The 23,547-nt window shown below is 39.9% G+C and overlaps 1 pseudogene; it reads left to right on the plus strand.

The window, feature by feature from the left end:
* Window positions 1-21,457: 21,457 nt before the first annotated feature.
* On the plus strand, window positions 21,458-22,075 carry LOC144123263 (uncharacterized; annotated as a pseudogene).
* The last annotated feature ends 1,472 nt before the right edge of the window (window positions 22,076-23,547 follow it).

Consider the following 23,547-nt stretch of genomic DNA (forward strand, 5'->3'; position numbering starts at 1 on the left):
AAAATTTGTGAAAATTTTCTCTGGTGGTCAAATATATAGAGGAATACCCCAAGGTGGAGTAGGTTTGTAATAAGGGAGTAATTGCTCATTGGCATCCACCCAAACGCAGCCATATGGCTGCTTATGACCGTATACACGGCTACAAAGGAAAGCTATACTTCTCAGAAACTTCATAGTTGAAGAAAAATTTGAAGAAAAATGAAGCTGGCGGATACTGTTGTTCCAGAAAACTAACAAAGGATGCCTCTGATGAAGTACCTAAAAAAAGTGGGTAACAACTGCTCTTTCAGAAAATTACTATAGAATTACAGCTTTTCTACAAACTACATGAAACAAAAAATAGCTGTCGTCTTCATTTTTTTAATACACAGCAAAGTTTTCAGAAGTATTTATCATTACCATCCTATGGCCTTTCATGCCCTTGGTTTAGCACAAAGAAATAAATTCTTTAAATTTTACTAACCACCAATATAACTTAAAGAGCATAAATGATACAAAATCACTTCAAAATCAGCCACTATTTTAAAACTGTCATGCTTACCTATGCTCTACTAATGCTCATGCCAACCTTAATGACACCTATATAAAGAAAACTTGGACATCGTAACCATGACTTGCAACCCAGCTTACGCCTGCAGGAACAAGTTTTCACCCTCAATGAAAATTTGTGAAAATTTTCTCTAGTGGTCAAATATAGAGAGGAATACGCCAAGGTGGAGTAGGTTTGTAATAAGGGAGTAATTGCTCATTGGCATCCACCCGAACGCTGTCATATGGCTGCTTATGACCGTATGCACGGCTACAAAGGAAAGCTATACTTCTCAGAAACTTCATAGTTGTGAAAAATTTGAAGAAAAATGAAGAAAAATGAAGCTGGCGGAGACTGTTGTTCCAGAAAACTAACAAAGGATGCCTCTGATGAAGTACCTAAATCAATTGGGTAACAACTGCTCTTTCAGAAAATTACTATAGATTTACAGCTTGTCTACAAACAATATGAAACAAAAAATTAGCTGTCGTCTTCACATTTTTTTAATACACAGAAAAGTTTTCAGAAGTATTTATCATTACCATCCTATGGCCTTTCATGCCCTTGGTTTAGCACAAAGAAATAAATTATTTAAATTTTACTAACCACCAATATAAGTTAAAGTAAGAGCATAAATGATACAAAATCACTTCAAAATCAGCCACTCTTTTAAAACTGCCATGCTTACCTATGCTATAGTAAAGCTCATGCCACCCTTAATGACACCCACATAAAGGAAACTCGGACATCGTAGCCATGACTTGCAACACAGCTTACGCCTGCAGGAACAAGTTTTCACACTCAATGAAAATTTGTGAAAATTTTCTCTCGTGGTCAAATATATAGAGGAATACCCCAAGGTGGAGTACATTTGTAATAAGGGAGTAATTGCTCATTGGCATCCACCCAAACGCAGCCATATGGCTGCTTATGACCGTATACACGGCTACAAAGGAAAGCTATACTTCTCAGAAACTTCATAGTTGAAGAAAAATTTGAAGAAAAATGAAGCTGGCGGATACTGTTGTTCCAGAAAACTAACAAAGGATGCCTCTGATGAAGTACCTAAAAAAGTGGGTAACAATTGCTATTTCAGAAAATTACTATAGATTTACAGCTTGTCTACAAACAATATGAAATAAAAAATTAGCTGTCATCTTCACATTTTTTTAATACACAGCAAAGTTTTCAGAAGTATTTATCATTACCATCCTATGGCCTTTCATGCCCTTGGTTTAGCACAAAGAAATAAATTCTTTAATTTTTACTAACCACCAATATAAGTTAAAGTAAGAGCATAAATGATACAAAATCACTTCAAAATCAGCCACTCTTTTAAAACTGCCATGCTTACCTATGCTATAGTAATGCTCATGCCACCCTTAATGACACCCACATAAAGGAAACTCGGACATCGTAGCCATGACTTGCAACACAGCTTACGCCTGCAGGAACAAGTTTTCACACTCAATGAAAATTTGTGAAAATTTTCTCTCGTGGTCAAATATATAGAGGAATACCCCAAGGTGGAGTACATTTGTAATAAGGGAGTAATTGCTCATTGGCATCCACCCAAACGCAGCCATATGGCTGCTTATGACCGTATACACGGCTACAAAGGAAAGCTATACTTCTCAGAAACTTCATAGTTGAAGAAAAATTTGAAGAAAAATGAAGCTGGCGGATACTGTTGTTCCAGAAAACTAACAAAGGATGCCTCTGATGAAGTACCTAAAAAAAGTGGGTAACAACTGCTCTTTCAGAAAATTACTATAGAATTACAGCTTTTCTACAAACTACATGAAACAAAAAATAGCTGTCGTCTTCACATTTTTTTAATACACAGCAAAGTTTTCAGAAGTATTTATCATTACCATCCTATGGCCTTTCATGCCCTTGGTTTAGCACAAAGAAATAAATTCTTTAATTTTTACTAACCACCAATATAAGTTAAAGTAAGAGCATAAATGATACAAAATCACTTCAAAATCAGCCACTCTTTTAAAACTGCCATGCTTACCTATGCTATAGTAATGCTCATGCCACCCTTAATGACACCCACATAAAGGAAACTCGGACATCGTAGCCATGACTTGCAACACAGCTTACGCCTGCAGGAACAAGTTTTCACACTCAATGAAAATTTGTGAAAATTTTCTCTCGTGGTCAAATATATAGAGGAATACCCCAAGGTGGAGTACATTTGTAATAAGGGAGTAATTGCTCATTGGCATCCACCCAAACGCAGCCATATGGCTGCTTATGACCGTATACACGGCTACAAAGGAAAGCTATACTTCTCAGAAACTTCATAGTTGAAGAAAAATTTGAAGAAAAATGAAGCTGGCGGATACTGTTGTTCCAGAAAACTAACAAAGGATGCCTCTGATGAAGTACCTAAAAAAAGTGGGTAACAACTGCTCTTTCAGAAAATTACTATAGAATTACAGCTTTTCTACAAACTACATGAAACAAAAAATAGCAGTCGTCTTCACATTTTTTTAATACACAGCAAAGTTTTCAGAAGTATTTATCATTACCATCCTATGGCCTTTCATGCCCTTGGTTTAGCACAAAGAAATAAATTCTTTAATTTTTACTAACCACCAATATAAGTTAAAGTAAGAGCATAAATGATACAAAATCACTTCAAAATCAGCCACTCTTTTAAAACTGCCATGCTTACCTATGCTATAGTAATGCTCATGCCACCCTTAATGACACCCACATAAAGGAAACTCGGACATCGTAGCCATGACTTGCAACACAGCTTACGCCTGCAGGAACAAGTTTTCACCCTCAATGAAAATTTGTGAAAATTTTCTCTGGTGGTCAAATATATAGAGGAATACCCCAAGGTGGAGTAGGTTTGTAATAAGGGAGTAATTGCTCATTGGCATCCACCCAAACGCAGCCATATGGCTGCTTATGACCGTATACACGGCTACAAAGGAAAGCTATACTTCTCAGAAACTTCATAGTTGAAGAAAAATTTGAAGAAAAATGAAGCTGGCGGATACTGTTGTTCCAGAAAACTAACAAAGGATGCCTCTGATGAAGTACCTAAAAAAAGTGGGTAACAACTGCTCTTTCAGAAAATTACTATAGAATTACAGCTTTTCTACAAACTACATGAAACAAAAAATAGCTGTCGTCTTCATTTTTTTAATACACAGCAAAGTTTTCAGAAGTATTTATCATTACCATCCTATGGCCTTTCATGCCCTTGGTTTAGCACAAAGAAATAAATTCTTTAAATTTTACTAACCACCAATATAACTTAAAGAGCATAAATGATACAAAATCACTTCAAAATCAGCCACTATTTTAAAACTGTCATGCTTACCTATGCTCTACTAATGCTCATGCCAACCTTAATGACACCTATATAAAGAAAACTTGGACATCGTAACCATGACTTGCAACCCAGCTTACGCCTGCAGGAACAAGTTTTCACCCTCAATGAAAATTTGTGAAAATTTTCTCTAGTGGTCAAATATAGAGAGGAATACGCCAAGGTGGAGTAGGTTTGTAATAAGGGAGTAATTGCTCATTGGCATCCACCCGAACGCTGTCATATGGCTGCTTATGACCGTATGCACGGCTACAAAGGAAAGCTATACTTCTCAGAAACTTCATAGTTGTGAAAAATTTGAAGAAAAATGAAGAAAAATGAAGCTGGCGGAGACTGTTGTTCCAGAAAACTAACAAAGGATGCCTCTGATGAAGTACCTAAATCAATTGGGTAACAACTGCTCTTTCAGAAAATTACTATAGATTTACAGCTTGTCTACAAACAATATGAAACAAAAAATTAGCTGTCGTCTTCACATTTTTTTAATACACAGAAAAGTTTTCAGAAGTATTTATCATTACCATCCTATGGCCTTTCATGCCCTTGGTTTAGCACAAAGAAATAAATTATTTAAATTTTACTAACCACCAATATAAGTTAAAGTAAGAGCATAAATGATACAAAATCACTTCAAAATCAGCCACTCTTTTAAAACTGCCATGCTTACCTATGCTATAGTAAAGCTCATGCCACCCTTAATGACACCCACATAAAGGAAACTCGGACATCGTAGCCATGACTTGCAACACAGCTTACGCCTGCAGGAACAAGTTTTCACCCTCAATGAAAATTTGTGAAAATTTTCTCTGGTGGTCAAATATATAGAGGAATACCCCAAGGTGGAGTAGGTTTGTAAAAAGGGAGTAATTGCTCATTGGCATCCACCCAAACGCAGCCATATGGCTGCTTATGACCGTATACACGGCTACAAAGGAAAGCTATACTTCTCAGAAACTTCATAGTTGAAGAAAAATTTGAAGAAAAATGAAGCTGGCGGATACTGTTGTTCCAGAAAACTAACAAAGGATGCCTCTGATGAAGTACCTAAAAAAAGTGGGTAACAACTGCTCTTTCAGAAAATTACTATAGAATTACAGCTTTTCTACAAACTACATGAAACAAAAAATAGCTGTCGTCTTCACATTTTTTTAATACACAGCAAAGTTTTCAGAAGTATTTATCATTACCATCCTATGGCCTTTCATGCCCTTGGTTTAGCACAAAGAAATAAATTCTTTAAATTTTACTAACCACCAATATAACTTAAAGAGCATAAATGATACAAAATCACTTCAAAATCAGCCACTCTTTTAAAACTGTCATGCTTACCTATGCTCTACTAATGCTCATGCCAACCTTAATGACACCCACATAAAGAAAACTTGGACATCGTAACCATGACTTGCAACCCAGCTTACGCCTGCAGGAACAAGTTTTCACCCTCAATGAAAATTTGTGAAAATTTTCTCTGGTGGTCAAATATATAGAGGAATACCCCAAGGTGGAGCAGGTTTGTAGTAAGGGAGTAATTTCTCATTGGCATCCACCCAAACGCAGCCATATGGCTGCTTAGGACCATATACACGGCTACAAAGGAAAGCTATACTTCTCAGAAACTTCATAGTTGAAGAAAAATTTGTCCTGGTCCAGACCAGGCTGAATTTTTCTTTAACGACGAAGTTTCTGAAAAAGCTTTAAAGGTTTCCTTTGCAGCCGTATGGCTGCACTTGAAAATTTTCTCTCTTGTACAATTTATGGAAGGATATTTCTTCAAAACTTTTGAACATCAAATTTCCCATACAGATACGTATGTATATTTCGGACAATGAAATTTCATACACACATGACAAGCATGCTCAAGATTACTTCGGTAGCAGTAGTACATCGTACTGAAGATTATTGGACAAAAATACAAACAAAGATGACTAAGCACCTTCCACATGGCAGACCTCAAGCTGATCATAGTCAAACAAAAAATTATTCTTACATCTCTGAAGATAACCGCTGTAAAGAAACCCTGCCTTACCATATATAAGTTCAAATACATAAAGGACCCAAGGAAGTTTCATCTTCAGGTGGAAAAAAAATAGAACCCAAAAAAGATATTCGAATATATTTATGCGAAAATATTATGACATACGTGACACTGATTGTGAAATGTTATGAGACTGTGGCATCCTTGAGTGATTTCCATGAAATGAAGGCTCACGGTGTCCCACTTGCAGCAGCCTCCTGTTGTCATGCTGCTGAGAACCAGATGCTAAATCAAAGGTTGTTGGCAGCTCAGAGACACTCTCTGCAATATTATAAATATCGGAAAGGTAAGCAAGGGCTGAAATGACGTGATTTCAGTAAGGCATATGGAAAGCAATCTAGTCAAAATATATGTCCTTGCTTTTCCCGAAATTGCTGAGAAGAAATATGATGTGTACTGCTGAAAGGCATGAGTTTGTAAACAATGAATTTCAAATGGTGTAAACATGCTACAAAGTTCTAATCTGCTGTCTTAGGAAAAATATTCCTACTGATGGTTTTTGCACTGCACTGTTCTTAAAGGGACAAAACCCTGAATTTTAGGGATCAAATTTTTTTAGCACCACGGAAATCTTGCTCTTTAAAGCGCTGTATTTTGCAAAGGCTTTATTTGAAGCAAAAAAATTTACCGGAATTTTTAAATCAGTGCATGTGCCCGTTTTCAAGTAGCCCGATGCTAAAAACTACAATCATGAGCCAGCGCAAATGGTGATTGCATGTCGGCAAAACTGCTGCAGCAAAAACTAATGTAAATCTCACCCACCAGACAGTAAAAAAATATTTTTAGTATACGGAGTAGCGTCCATTTCAGCTTCGGTACACAAAGCTATTATGGCACAGTGATTTATGTCTCGTCGACAAAAGTTTTAGTAGACAGCAGTTGCCGCTCCATCCAAGAAATTTAAAACAATTGGCGTTATATAGTTACAAAAGTTAAAAGGGCATGGCCGACGATGCGAAGGAAGCGTTGGTTTTCATCTAAGTGCGCTGGAGGGAGCATAAAACACAAAAAATACACAACAAACACTTTTGACAAAAAAACACAGAAAACACTGTGCACTTAAAACAAGCGATATTTTACCAAGTTGCAGTCACGTGGTGGACTACAGTGATAATGGCAGGTTTCGCTACAAGATGGGTTTTTATGCAATTAAAAATGCTAATTAAAGTTATAAATCCTAATTTCTTTGAGATTGCAATGCTCAATTCTTACAGTCTTAGGCGTGATCTGTTCATTTCTACCATAATCTCATGACACATTTTCACCAGTGTTCTGTTTTTTAAGAAAACAATGACGTGAATGAACTTTCTTACCTTCACCCAAAAAACGATGTGGACTGCTCACGGTGCATGCCTCCACAGCATGAAAGCCATTTGGCTCATATGTAATGCATATATCATTGCAGAAAAATTAGTTCACTGCTCTAGAAATTAACTGCATTGCTTTTCATAAAAAGAGGTTATAGGGGTCATAAATGGGCCAGTTTATACCGGCTCACATATTCGTAATAAAATACACTTTATATTTTTTACGCAATAAATACTTTCATATTTACATAAATATGTTGTGCACCTGAAATTGACTGCAGAGCTGATATGGGCCGGGAGTTTGTTGTGACCACAGGTGCATTTTCAGGCGAACCTGAATTGCAGACAGTTTTAGACCGTGTACGTGGATAGCCAACCTTGAACTTCAAACTAAAATGTGCAATGTTGGACAGATTGTTTACGTGTCTTAGTGGTGAAGCTCCTTCTTGGTGGTGGTGGCTCAGCGTAGTCATCATCAGTGTCGGAGGCATAAACATTCCTTCGGTGAATTCTCCTGCGTTTTCGTGCGCCTTCATTAGTTTCACTTTCTGTATTGAAATCTTATGTGTACTGGGCAATGTCGAATTTCTTTCTAGCACTGTTGTAGCAGGCTGAAAACAAAATGGGAAGTCAATAGTAAAAGAAAGAAGTGAAGTCCTAATTGTTAACAGCGAACATTTGCATTTCATGAAGTATTATGAAGAGCCAAAGTTTCATACCAAATATGCCTTTGACTTCTATGGCATGCCTTTGTCAAGAGGGATCCGGGTCAGTGTTCCTGCTGGCCATTCGTGCAGCAGTGTCTCCACGTCCTGGAGGCCAAGCACATTTTTCTTCTTCAATCCATTTGCATGGTACGACTGCCACCGAGTTTAGCTCCAAAAAATGAACAACGGCAAATGCCATCTATAGAATATAAAGAACAAAAACCAAACAGTGCATGACTTCTACAATATCGTTATAGCATTCTAAACTGTGGGCTGGTGGTACCTTACTGTAAGTTTAATGCATAACTCCCTGAACTTGGTCTTGCATGCTTTCATTGCTGCTGCACTTTTGATGTACAAAAAAAATTGTGCTCAGTATTTAAGTTTCCTTAAAATTTCTTCATTAATCAGTTGCTTTTTCTGAATTTTAACCTTTAAATGATATTTTTTTTAGTATCAGGCATGCAGAATTCAATAATTACAAGCTAAAGAAAGCTAATTTATTATATACCCTCAAAATAAGTACCCAATAATTAATATACAGATAAAAACTGCATTTTTAAAATCTCCACTAGGTAGAGCACAGTAGGAATGAGGTTACATAATAATTAATTTTTTCTTTCCTTTTCAGAATGCAGAAAACAAAAGAAATCATGTGTGATGTAACAACCATTAAATATGGTGGTTTTGTCCATGAAGGCACAAAAAAGCACTCAAAATTCCTTACATATCCTTTGGTATGTGTACAACGATTCTCATACTGCTACTCCCTTTTATATAGTTGGAAAGTAAAATGATTATGCTGATTTTATACTCTACCTCCATCAAACAAGCCGCAGCAATAATGCTTCAGCGAGGCATTCTCCATTCTTACAAAGGACTACTGCTTTAAATTCACTTTCGGCATTTTCCCCGTTGACTGCCCATTGCTCTTAGCATCATGATCTGCCATTCTGGGTCTCCGCTGCCCTTTCCTTTTCATTGTTTCTTTTTTTCCTTTATTCTATGTCGTGTTCTTGCAGTTTGTTTCATTTCTAGCTATTGCATGGAAAAGTATATCCTCTTCAACTTGCACTTGATTTCTGTGATTAATCTTCAAAAGCTTCCTGAATTTTCTGCAGAACTTCATTATTTACACCTCATCAATCCAAAAGGAAACCTGAAGAGGCTTTTTTTATGAAGGGTGTTTCATTTCTGTATAGCTCTGAAATAAGGTTGTGCAAATGGACACTTAACCTTTCAACTTGCATGGCATCTGGTCACAAAACAGACTTATTGAGAACAAATCGAAATATTGACATCAAACGATCAGGAACTGCAGCGGTGGCTTAGTGGTTTGGCTTGGTTTATGGGGGTTTAACGTCCCAAAGCGACACGGGCCATGAGAGGCACCGTAGTGAAGGGCTCCATAAATTTCGATCACCTGGGGTGGCCTTATGGTTAAAACATCTGCCTCATATGAGGCTGGTGTGGAGTTTGATTCTCAGTACTACCATCGATGTACTCACGGGTTTCCAATGGGTACAAGTTTTCCCCTGACAGGGTGCTCAGCTTCTTTGGGTTGAATGCTTAAACAATCAGTCTTCGACAAAACTTGCAGAGATGAGAAACACCTTGAGTATCGACGCTCTAGTTGGCCGAAGATGGCCTTCCACCATTAAAATTCATCATCATTAAATGATCATGGATTCTCGATGTTCCTTTTTCAAATATTTACAGAGTCTGGTATAATCTTTGTTCTGCATGCAAAGGGCTTTTGCTATCCAAATGTCATCTTTATGCATCATGGTCACAACAATAAGGCTTTCTCTCCATTTGGGGTCTATCCTTGCTTCAAAACTGGCAGTACATTACTGCTCATTCCACATGTCGCAGAGGCAACACGACATACTGCTCAAACTTTGTTACTGGCCCTTGGTGCACTGGTAACCTAACCAGCTTTTTGACATATTTGAGTGCCCAGCACATTAATGGTGACAAGCATGAAACCTTGTGTACTCCTAACAATGCAGAACTAAAAGGTTTGGTAAAAAGATGTTCCGGATTGGAGTATTCTTGCCCAACTATGCACGGCTGATCATCATTCCTCTGAAAAGCGAAGTTCAGCAATACTACTATGCTGTCACCAACAAGACAACAACAATCTTTCTTATCAACTGTCAGAGTAAATGTAGGAAACTTGCTTTCCGGTACTGTGGTGGTTTGCAATCTTCAGGCAGTGGTACACTGTTGTGTTCATCACAAAAGGCAACTCCAGTGTGCGGATGGAAAGTGCAAGCAGCAAGAAACAGTTGCTCATGCACCCGAATGCAGATTTGCTGCAGGTGTTGGTTGCGCTTCCGAAGCATTTGTTTCAAGTGCTGAAAATTGTTTTCAAATCTAAAGGCACTGAACAAATCCAATGCTCCATGAATTTCCACATCCTTAGCTAAGTGAATGAGGCAGTGAATGTTGTGTGATGCATGTTCAGGCCCATACAAATCAGAAAAGGTCCTCACAAAGTATACAGGTAGCTCATGCGCATACTGTGACTGAATGCAGCTCAGTTCCTCATCTACAAGTATTGAAATGGCACAGTGCCGGGCAAGAAAGTTGACATACTGAGGGTAAGGTAAAACATCACTCAGTAGCATCGGTCCAGTGTAGAGGAGAAACAATCGCAGCTCAACAACTTTCCACCTGTCCAAGTCTTCGAGACCTCTGGGCTTTCGAGAAAATTTATTTATTTATTTACACAGTACTGCTAGCCTCTAGGTGAGGCTGTAAGCAGGAGCGGGAGGAGGAATGTAGCTTTTCAAAGTGAGACTGAGAGAAGATACCAACTGTTTGTCTTTCAAAGCAATGCGAGTGTCTGGTGGCCCACTAATCCAAAGACTGAGGAGCTTATTCATTACTCCCAGGCATACTAGATGCATATAGTCTAAGTGCACATTTTTTATGGCATCAAATGGAAGCTGCAATAGCAGGGATGTTCCATGGTGGTGCTCCAAGTCAAACTGTGCTCGAATTGATTCATTTGTGCGGAGTGGTGCATCAAGGTCAGGGATTGCCATCCTGCCATTTATGTACTCGCCTTGCACTGCACATTTTGGGCAGCTGGAATAGCCTGCATGCCCTTTTGTGATGAACACGAAGGATCCTGCAGGAGCAAAACAAACAATCTGGTCAAGAGAGACACGAAGACTGCGTTTGTTTAGAACGATACCTTTTTCAATGAGTTCTTTTGCTTCATTCACAAATTTTCCGAGGAAGTCATTAGCGGAATCCGGCTTTGAAAGGCCAGCATAAGCTCCAACAATTAATGGTGGAATTTTGTTGCTTGTGTTTCTCACAACACACTGAACGGCCCAAATCTGAGTAGTGGAGCTCTTCGATACTGGTAGACCATCTACATTAACTGCTAATTTCAACACCTCAGGAAGATCTTCAGTTGTTCTCAATGCTGTCTGGAGTTCATACTCTAAACCAATGTGACAATACTGCATGTCTCTGATTGCATGTCTCTGATTGTGAGTTGCCCTCTTGCTGAATGCGGGGTCTGCAGGAGAGAGCGCGCATCTTTGGGCAATTCAGAATGGCAAGGATGTTGTCTCAGCAATTTCAAAAGGTCACTAAGGGCAACGTGGGTGATGTTGTTCTTGAGGGCCCAGTTTCTTAGACCTGTTTGTAGGCTGACTTCTTTTTCTTCCTCCTCGGAGCCAGATGGCTGTTCAGAGATGTCATCCGAAGAGTGCTCTTGTGTAGGACAATGCAGTGGGTCATATCCGTTATATAGACTTTCAACACCACAGATTTAAGGCAGAAGGAGGTCCTCTTGTGAACCATCTGTTTCCATGTCACTACCATGTGCCTTTGAGTCCTCATCTATAACAGGAAGTGCTCTTTCACATGAATTGCTCTGCAATGCGATAGGTGGAGAATAAGAAGGCTCTTGTAGACATTCTGCTTCTGCATAGCTTCTAGATGAACTCGGGGAAACATGGACACAACTAGATGAACCAATGGATGCCTCATTGCTCTGGCTACTGTGTCCTTCTGCTCTCAAGAGCCGGGATACTTGTTTGTAAGCTGCGCTTGGATACTTTGAGTTCATGGCAGCAGATAGTCCCATGTATTAATCATAATTCAAGGGTCTCAATTTCAAATGTCGCTTGCCTCTTCAGAACCGTTATTGAGAATTGAAGACATGAAATGGGTATGACTGGATATATGCTGCACGAAAAAAAAAGAGAGCAGTGGCACTCTAAGAGTTTGTTCAATACATCCTTAATATAAGTGTAGAAATCAATTACATACAATAAAGCAATAAAGGTTTTATAGCAGCTGAACAAGAGAACAAGCTTCCTTGAATCATTAAGTCATGACTATCTTGCCATGTTCAGGTCACCGAGCTGCGGGTAGTATGCGCTTTTTGCCAGGTTTAGTTCACAGCGAGATGCCAGAAGCTGCTTTTGTCGTCCATTATAAATGCTCATCTGTGCGCAAATCAGTTCTGCTATTGAAAATTCGAACTACATGTCTTAAGGGGGGGGGGGGTCAACTCATACACAAAATGGACTTATACACGACAATAACAGTCGTACAAAGTGGAATTTTTCTTTTGCTCTAAGTTTCGATTCAATTGCTCTAATGTCATGCGCAGTTATTATTATGTAAACTTGCTCTACATTCACAAAGCTATGATAGGAAGCTGAAAAGGGTTACTTGTGTTGGAAAAAGGTATCCAGCTAACTATATGCAGGCTGGAACTATCAAAATGAACACTATATATCTAGGGCCCTTCGTTTACAGGTTTAATTTCTTGCGAAATTCTGGGGGTGAAAATTTGGCCCTACTTATTTAGTTCAAGTATGGTTACACATCCAGTTATTCAGCAGAATGTCCCACAATTGAAGTTTTTTAGTGTCCTTTTTTTTTGCAGCAAAAGACAATTTACTATAAGCTGTTGTTATTGTCCAGTACAAAATATGTCCTATTTCTTGGTCAATATTTCACAAACATGGAAATGGCAGGTCGCACTGAAAAAAACTGATTACCAAATTAATTTTTTCCTCGTCACCTCTTACAATTGTTTTTTTTTTGTGTACCCTAACAACCTCCTACACAGCGCCTTGTACACAGTGAAAACAGTCATTCAACATCAGAGTGGCCATTTCAACATGCAAGAGGCCTGGAGCTGGACGTTAATATACCCTGAACAGCATTTCATACAACTATGCAGATTAAATGCCTGGTCAATACCCTTGTTCTAGCCTATCGCTGCTAAGGAGTGTTTCTCGAATGCACCCCTCAAATTAAGCCACGTCATGAATAACAAGCATGGAATGAGGTATGAGATCACCACTTGAATGAAAACACTTCTCTGGAATAAGCACAGGATATCCGCTAATTTTCATACGAAGCATTCGGCTCTGCAGAGAAAAAAACAGACATTTCCAATATGTTCTTTCTTTTCTCTATATATACATAGCGAGAACATTATTCCCTTGCCCTTGTGGGCTTTCTAAAAGCCCTGTTTCTGAACAGAAATCACATTTATCCCAACTCTTAAAAAATATGTTTGGGGTGCAAGAATGGAAAAAAATCGTGCTTTACTTAAAAATGAAGAAATATACATCTAATGGTCATCCAGCTCTTCACAATACCGATATTTATTACCCAATACAACAGTTTCATATAATTAGTGATATGCTTCAGAGTTGCATTCATTTTCTTCATCATCATGAGCAGGGCCAGCACAAATTTTGGTGATCTAAAAAAATACAGGTGGCATAATTAGTAAGAGTATAGATTCCAGCTGTAGTTCCTGCCATCCAGTTAAGTCTGCAGGCCATTTTTTAACAGTATCAAGTCGGGATGGCAGATCCTTTTTCTTGTTTTGATAGTCGTATATTGTGGTGGGCTTGGCCGGGAACAATCAAATCAGAAGTACCTGCCCTCCTGGCTTCTAAAGTAATTACTCTATATTTATCCCCCACCCCCTGCTCCTTCATCAATCCCAGAAGGAATGTATGCTGCATTTGACTCTCGGCTGTTGTGCCGTGCTGTATGTTCTGCAGTGAGGATATGTGGCAGGCCACACGCAGTCTCAAGCATGCCACTATAGCCAGATACACATCAACAAAAGCAGCTTTTGTCGGTGGAGGACCTCTTTACAGACAATGCTATCGGCCGATGTTCATGAACTTGCTAGTTTGACAATGTAGGGAGTGCCAGATGAAAGAGAATCCACAGTCCCCCACCTGCATTGTCATGCTACTCACGCTAGCAAGTTCATAAGAATCGGCCGATGCCATTGGCTGGAGTGGAGTCCTTTGAGCGGAAAAAGCCACTTTTTTTCTTAGAGTTGCATCCGACTATAATGTTCCTATCTCTCCCTTTAGTAAATAACGTGATGTCCAACGCATATGGACAAAAATTTCCCACTTTTGCCTCTGAATCAGTTTGGTATGTGTAAAGCGTTTCCCCGCTACATTTCTTCTACTGATTAGAGAAGCCTCAGTGTGCATGGCACCTGCAACAGTACGCTGTCAGATGCCGCAGTTTTTCCCGCCAGACCAGATGGTGATTGCGTCTGGGAGAGGTGTATTCTGTGAAATATTTTTCAATGCTTACGACTACCAACAATGTCTGTTCACATGCCAATCCAAGTGCTTGACTGATTATGCCTATGAATAATCCTTCTGGCACAACTAAATATTACAGGTTCATTCAACCTTCTGGTTTCTTACCTTCAGGACTGAGAGAATCGAAAAGTGGCAGCTGAAATCCAGGCCAAGCCATGCGAACACCTAGGATTTGGAAAACATGTAATTTATGAAAAAATATAGGCAATATTTTTTATTATTGTACCTCTGTGTATATTAAGAACTCCGTGCCATTTTTCTCGTCATGCTTTTAGATAAATGATAAAAATGTATCACGGCACATTAGTGAACTAATACCAAGTTTAGCACTCTTCACAGATAAGTTCTGAGAGAAGCCTTCGAGCACACAGCAATAGAAAGCAGGTTCTTGATGACATATTTTGTGCAAAACTAGGCGTTACAACCAACACTCTCGAAAGAATACACAGAATAGGAAAACACGTCAATAAACTTAGGCCTGTGATGCTTAATTTGTTTAATTATAACGAAAAAGTTCGCGTTCCCCAGAACTGCTTTAAGCTCAAGGAAACAGGTGTATCAATATGTCACGATTATCGTAAGGAAACGCTAAGCGTTCGCATCTTTGGTGGTATGGCAAGCAATTTAAAGATCAGGCACGAAAGATTTCACAGGACTATTATGACCAGCTACATGTAGACGACATACGCATATGGGATGAAGTAAATTCACAGGGCGCCCAGGTCCATAAATCTAAACCTACACGACCGCCCCCCCCCCCCCCCCCCCCGCTGACCCAAAACGAAAGAACTCCGAATTGTTTTGCTTAATCCGAAAAGTCTTGCCAATAAGTCCGGTCATCTTAAAGACATTATTTTTCTTCACAACCCCCCTATAACGCTGTCACCTAAACATTGCTTACATCTCATATTAAAGATGATGAACTTATTCCACCTTCCCATAAAATAATGAGGTGCGACCACGAAGGACGAGGAGTGGGAATGGCAATAATAACAAAAAATGAAGTGCAAGGTGTTGCACTTGAAGGTATTCCAGATCATAAAAGTATAGGGTGTAAAATTAACAAATATTTTTCTTCTCTGTCGTAGAATACCAACCTCCAAAAAGTTGTGTGTCATACATAGAAACATTGGCAGCTTACCTAGAGCACGTGCTCAAACCAATTCCCAAGCTGATACTCACTAGCGATCTTAACTTGTCAGTTATAGACTGGAATGCACTTGCTATCTGGAGGCCCAATGATGCAGATAATGCATGCCTACTTCTCGATTGTTCATTTTTCCCTGAAAAAACATTCACCGTCCCCACTTGCATCACTGAAGCTTCACAATCGATTCTTTACCTTATATTTCTCAAAAATTTTTCTGATGATTACTTAGTAACTACAGCTGATGGCATCTGGGGCCATAGGATTGTTCAGCTAAATATAGAAATGTGTTGTATGAATCCCCCCCCCCCCTCAGTTAAAGCTTTTCGCGACTTTTCTGCTGCAGATGATGATTCCGTCCTTGACGCAATGCATTTTCGCTTTCTAATTTGAGCATGCTAGTGACGTTTCCCATCGTTGAAATAAGTTCAAGGAATTAGCGTTGTCATGCATTAACAGGTTTGTTCAATTCCTCTGCATTGAAAAATTACAAAGCGATGGAACCCATGGATTAGTCGTGACGTAATCCATCTAAAGTGTCGTATTAAACGAAAAAGGAAGGACAAGGTCTCACCAAGAATAACTGCTCTTAAAAACCAATTGGTTACTAAATTGAAAACTGCACATTGTGAGTTTTATGGAAAAAATTTTACAGCTTTCTTGAAAGAGCCTCCCCACTAAATTCTGGCATAATTCATCAGGCTACAACTCAGGCATGAACTGACTAAAAATTATTAGTAAAATGTGTACAAATCTTACCACAATTGTTAACGAACTTAATACAGGCTTTCACAAAGTGTTTACTACAAGGCCAAATGCTCACTATATGTGAATGCAGAACTGTGGTATACCACCCGTTGCAAACCTAATGCCTGATTTAGCTCTTGGTTGCGAAGAAATATTTTCTCTTCTTTTAAATGTTAAATTTAAAAAAAATCATATCAAGCTGATGATATACCGAATGCCTTCCTTGCGTGATACTTTTAGATTGTGTCTCATTATGTTCTGTTTAACGCATCACTCAATCAAAGCTCTTTACCCGCAGATTGCCTTACGGCAGGAGTGGTTCCTGTATTTAATATAGGTAACGGACTAAATGCTTCCTACTACAGACCAATTTCTTTAATGAGCACGTGCTATAAATTGCTTCAACATGTAATAGCTCACCATATATCGCAGCACCTCGAATAAAAAAAAAATTTGTTGAGTATCAGCATGCTTTCCAGAAGACTGTCACAACAACATGATGCCGTTTTCTAGATATTTCAAAAGCGTGTGTTGTGTGCAACACAGTTTACTCATTGACAAGTTAAAGGATGCTGGCCTTCCTGAAAAATGGATCCTGTGGTTGCATGCCTATCTAAAAGATCGCACACAGTTTGTAGAATGCGCAGGCGTCAGGTCTGATAATCTGCTGGTCTTGTCAGGGATACGACAAGGTTCCGTACTTGGTCTTTTGCTGTTTTTAAATTAAATAAATGATATTGCTTCTAATTATACATCGATGACTTTGTTACTGCAAAAGCCGCCGCGGTGGCTCGAGTGGTTACGGCGCTCGGCTGCTGACCCGAAAGACGCGGGTTCGATTCCAGCCGCGACGGTCGAATTTCGATGGAGGCGAAATTTTAGAGGCCCGTGTACTGTGAAATGTCGGTGCACGTTAAAGAACCCCAGGTGGTCAAAATTTCCGGAGCCCTTCACTACGGCGTCCCTCATAGCCTGAGTCGCTTTGGGGCGTTAAACCCCCATAAACCAATCAAAACAATTTGTTACGTAAAACTGTTTGCTGATGATTGCATGATGTATAGTGTTGTTAAAAGTTCCACTTGTCAAACATTATTGTCCAATAACATCTGTAAACTTACATAGTGGTGAGAAACAAACGGCATGCAAATTAATTTAGACAAAACGACAATAAGACTACAATAAGAAAAAGTGATTAGTTTTCATTCGACGCCAGCCCTTCTATCCATTAGCCATGGCCGCGTGGCAGCAGCGACGACAGCTTGCGAGACACGCCTAACGCGCTCCCCTGCTTCCTTCTGCAGATCAGTTTTGCCAGGTGCACGAGCCGCCCGACGTACGTCGTGCGTACTATCGCGCTTCATCAGCACGATCAACCACGGAATCAACGACAACAGGCGTCAGGAGGCGATACTCGTCAGCAGCGCACGTGGTCTTCAGTCCTGGTTTCCGGTGGAGCGCCGCTTGCTATATAAGAGGCATTCACTTCCTGGCCTGGTCACGTGGCAGCAGCGACGACAGCTTGCGAGACACGCCTAACGCGCTCCCCTGCTTCCTTCTGCAGATCACCTTTGCCAGGTGCACGAGCCGCCCGACGTACGCCGGCGTACTATCGCGCTTCATCAGCACGATCAACCACGGAATCAACGACAACGCGTCAGGAGGCGATACTCGTCAGCAGCGCACGTGGTCTTCAGTCCTGGTTTCCGGTGGAGCGCCGTTTGCTATATAAGAGGCATTCACTTCCTGGCCTGGTCACGTGGCAGCAGCGACGACAGCTTGCGAGACACGCCTAACGCGCTCCCCTGCTTCCTTCTGCAGGTTAGTGCTCGTAAAAGCAAACTTTCCTGACCCCTTTCTTTGTCATCGCTGCTGCCAAGCACAATTATACGAGTATTTGTGTGTGCGGGCGTGTGTGTGCTATAATGACTAAGGACATCGCAAAATTAAAAGAGGAATTCCGTAATGAGTTCGTGAAGCTAAAGGAGGAATTTCAAAGAGAGGTGAAGACGTTACTTGAATCTTCCGAACGCGGCCTGCGGAACGAAGTGCGCGAAGTCAAAAAGGAGCAGATGGAACTGACTCACAGCATTGAGTATACGCAGAAGGACATAGAGGAACTAGAGAAAAAATTGCAGCTAGAAGTGGAGAAAAATTCGAGACTAATGATCGAAAATCAGGAGCTCAACTCCCGATGTGCTTTCTTAGAAAAAAAAGTCTCGAGATCTCGAGAAACCACAATATCGAAATTCAAGGTGTCCCACAGAATGAGGAAGGAAATGTGACTATGCTTCTGTCAAAACTTGGTGATGCAGTCAAAGAACCAGTCACAGACTTGGATGTCGAGGCCTGCCATCGCGTTCCCACTCGCAACTCCGGCAAATCTAACATTGTTGTTAGGTTCGAATCCAAAGCCAAGCGTGATGATATGCTGCAGAAATAAAAGATGCGGCTTACTGTCGATGATGTTGGACTGGAAGGCACGGCTTCAATCTATGTCAACGAACACCTAACGCCCGAAAACAAAAAAACTTCTTGGAGCTGCATTATCAAAGAAAAAATAAGTTGACTGGAAGTACGTGTGGACAAGAAATGGGGCTATTTACGCACGCAAAACTGATGGATCCAACGTCATTCGCCTGTATCTGCACGATGATTTGCCAAAAATGAAATAGTAACTGGTCGCTCAGCAGGTTCATCTTTTTCCGTTTTTTAGACTAATATGAAAGAAACGCCCCTTTACACACCATGGGAGTTCAACTGCTCCCTAAGAAACAATAAGTGTGGTAAATGTTTGCAAATGCTACACTTGAACATGCAGTGTGCCTTAAATAAGACGGATCATTTGAACAGTTTTTTGTCAAGCCTTCAGTGTACATTTGACGTAATCATGCTATCTGAAACATGGTATCGCTTCGATAGTGACGTTATTCGATTTCCAGACTATAATACATTCTTTCTTAACCGAAGTTCAAAACGTGGTGGGGGCGTCGCCCTTCTAGTAAAAGAAAGCTATTCGTGCCATATCTTATCGGAACACAGTCTGAGCGACGAGAATATTGAAATGCTTACAGTCCAATGTAGCCGTCAATCATTTACCGTCGTTTACCGCTCACCACAAGGCAATATGAATGAGTTCCTTCGTGTTTTTGAAAAAGAAATCACTTTTTTGTCAGATAATTTCTTATCTTGTATAGGAGGTGATTTTAATATAGACATGGGTGTTAACAGTCCTGCACAACAAGAATTCGCAACATTGCTTCAAGCCGCTAGCTTCCAGAACGTTATAAATAGCCCAACACGCATAACTTCCACTTCATATACCATTATCGACCTTTTCATCACAATTTATGATGTGCCTTTCACCGCAGGGCGGTTTGCAGTCGACATCAGTGATCATCTGCCTATTTTTCTGCGCGTTCAAACTAAACGCCTCCCAACACAAACCTTTAATCCACGTCGGCAGTGTATTTCCCAGAAAAACCTTGAAACGTTTAGAAGTCGCATAGAGCTTGTAGACTGGGAACCTGTTTCCCTAAGCACCGACTCGGATGCTGCCTACACAGCTTTCTTGCGACTCTTTTTACCAATCTATCACGAATGTTTTCCTACTGTTGAAGTAAAACTGCCGAAAAACGCTCGAAAACCATGGATGTCCCCTAGACTTATAAGACTTGTAAAAAAGAAGCACAGGATGTTTGCTGAATTTATTAGGACTAGGAATACTTCACTATTGCCCCGTTTTAAAGCATTCGAAACTCTTTGAACAAAGAACTCAAAACAGCTAGGACCACTTACCACAGTAACCTTTTTGGTAAGGAACTCTCCAATGGCCCTAAAGAAAAATTGAAGTGCCTTAATCTACTTCTGAATAGAATTACACATCCAAATAACATGACAAGTTTAGTAGTTGATGGAACTAACCTGAGTGGGTCTCGTTTGGCCGGTGCTTTTAATAAGTTTTTTACTACCGTTGGCAGTCGGTATCACAGCCCTGACTACTCAAAATTTCTGGGTGATAAACTTTCACAATCCCTCTTCTTTGAACCTACAGATGAAAATGAAGTGTACTCTATTTTAAAAAACTTGACAGACACGACAGGCTTAGTCTCTTGCGATCTCCAGAGTCGCCCAATGAAGTATGTCCTGCCCTCAATAGTTCCCTGCTCAACGCATATATATAACACGGCGCTCACTACAGCCCACTTTCCTGCTGATATGAAACTTGCTAGGGTGGCAGTAATCTTCAAAAACGGGGATAGAAATAATTTAAGTAATTACAGGCCCATGTCGGTCTTCCCTTTCTTCTCCAAGGGGCTAGAACGCGTAATTCATCATCGAACTCATAATTTTCTTCTAAAGCACTCTATTATAAATGACTGCCAATACGGGTTTACCAAGAACAAATCAACAGAACATGCATAACTTGATCAAAAAGAATATATATTAGGTAATATTGCATCCCAGAAGCTCACTCCAGGAATCTTCGTAGATTTCAGTAAGGCGTTTGATACCCTCAATCATAACACCCTCTTTGCAAAACTTTAACATTATGGTATACGTGGCCTTGCCCTCAACCTTTTCAAGTCATATATGTCCTCGCGTTCACAATATGTTCTCATCAATAACTGCCGCTCTGATGTACTACAAATTTCAAATGGAGTGCCACAGGGTAGTCTCTTGAGTCCTATACTTTTTAACTTGTATATAAATGACATCACTAATATAAGCAACGAGATAAAATTTACTATTTATGCTGATGACACCACTTTGTTCTGTTCCTCCACTGACATTAACCAATTAACCGATTCAGCGAATTTAGTATTGACTGCTCTGAAGGAATGGTCATCCTCAAACTCCTTGACAGTAAATAAGGAAAAAACAAAGGCGATAATATTTCATGCTAAGGGCAAGTTGGTAGAGAATGCACCGCCTATATTTTTCAGTGGCGCACAAATTGAATATGTTGAATCATTCACATCACTTGGCGTAGATTTCACCCCGTCAATGTCATGGGATGCTCATATAAACAAGGTCTGCATCAAGCTCTCTAAATTCATAGGTATCGTCTCTCGCCATAAATATATCTTACCTACAAAGACAAAACTTGACCTTTACTATGCATTTTTTTTTCATACTTAGGGTACTGCTATTTGGTATGGGGAAATACTACAGTGTCCAATTTGCAAAAGCTTTTTCTTCAACAGAAGAAAATGCTACGAGTCATTACAAATTCCTGCTATGACGCCCCAACTCGCCCCATTCGAACAAAATACAAAATAATTCCAGTTCCTAGGTTGTTTGAGTACATATTTGCCTGTTTTTATAAAAAACAGACTGCAAGAGATGACCCCTTTTTGTCCCGTATTGTGCAGCTGGTACCACACAACACACCGTATACCACTAGAAACGCTGAAACGTTTTCGGTACCCAGATGTAGAACAAACTATGGTTTTGCTATGCTGAAATATATACTACCAAGATGTTTGAACTCTTCGCTTTATAACAATATAAACACAATGTCTTTTCGTGCACTTCGTGAAACTTTTATTGATTAGGTTGTATTAGTATTGAAATACATATGTCGACCGTTTTTTCTTTCCTTGTCATTGTTTAATATATCTAACCCCCTACCTGCATTGTAGCACAATCTGTTTTGTTTGAGATGTGAATTGTTATTTGTATGCCGCAAGAACTGCCGCTGCTGTCATCGTCGACTTTTTCAGGTGACCAAGCCCGTCAAGCGATTGTTGTGAACCGTTTTTATTTCGTCACCCACGCTTTCTGTGATGGCAAAAAGCGAAATAAACAAAGTGAAAGTGAAAGCTGATATATACATTAATGTATACTTTCGTTCTACAACTGAAAAGAAAAAGTAACATTCCCAACAGCACGCGATCAGCTTAATGAGAAAACCAAATATCTGGCATATATGATTCACATACCGAAATAATTAGAAACGCCGAGACTATGACTCAACATCACCAGCACGAACTAGCGCACGTGCTAGCTGTAAAAATACTGTTCTTTGAACGATAACTGTGCTTTGGCGCCAAAAGCAACAGCCGCGCAGGAATCCCGGCTCACTCGCCGTATCTTTTAAACCCAGGAATTTGACATGTCTAAAACGCATGCAGGAAGTCGAGCCATCATACCAGGCACCTGACCAAAAAACCACGACAGAACATATGCGTGCCAGGAGAAATAAATAAGTCTAGCATTGACCGCGGGAAGTAATTCCAGAATTGGCGCCTAAATGCCACTTCGCGCCAAGATGAACCCCGCCGAGCTATGCCAAGCGTCGTGCGGCTCGAGGATGTCACGTTCGCACCAGTTTTGCAATATAATATATACATACTTTGGGAAACGTTGGAAAAAGCAGCACTTGCAGGGCTGGTGCGGCCAGATGGCCAAGAACCACTCAACTCGCACTACGTAGACAAACGCCCGAAGGACTGCACATGCATACGCACATACGCATGCAAAAGCGCAGCCATGTGCTCAAGCGCAACGCCGCTCATCCAAACGTTTGAAACTATCGCTGTTTTTAATAATCAATTACTGTCGTGAATATAAATTTAACTTAATAAATAACATGCGTTTAGTTACCAATAAATCAAAATAATTGTGATAATTTTATTTTTTTAGTTATTGAAACTAATGAAGCTTTAAATATTAAGGTTTAGCCGAACTCTTACATGTGTCAGTGACTATGGGGCTTTTGCGTTTGCTTCGTTTTTTCTTTAGAGTATTGGTCCCGTATGGTCCCGTGCATCACCTTTTTGGGACTAATAAAGCGGTTTTTTTACTGGCATATTTTACTCTCAATGTTCATCCCAGAGAGATTTCCCTAGAACATTGCTGGGCCCTAACTTGGTTTTCTTTGTCAATTTATGTCCCACTAAGACTTCTGAAAAATATTCCTTGTCTGTCACCACGGAACCTGGACATTTCATCCTTTTTGGGAGTTCCTGAGGAGGTACGTTGTTTGCTGGGAAGTTTTCAGAAAGAAAAAATAAAATTTAAACAATATCATTTTCAGTCGACAGAAAGGGCGAAGCAGAAGAGCTCACATCCGAGATTGAATTGCATTCAAT

Source organism: Amblyomma americanum, chromosome 3 (genome assembly GCF_052857255.1).
Source record: "Amblyomma americanum isolate KBUSLIRL-KWMA chromosome 3, ASM5285725v1, whole genome shotgun sequence".
Lineage (NCBI taxonomy): Eukaryota > Metazoa > Arthropoda > Arachnida > Ixodida > Ixodidae > Amblyomma > Amblyomma americanum.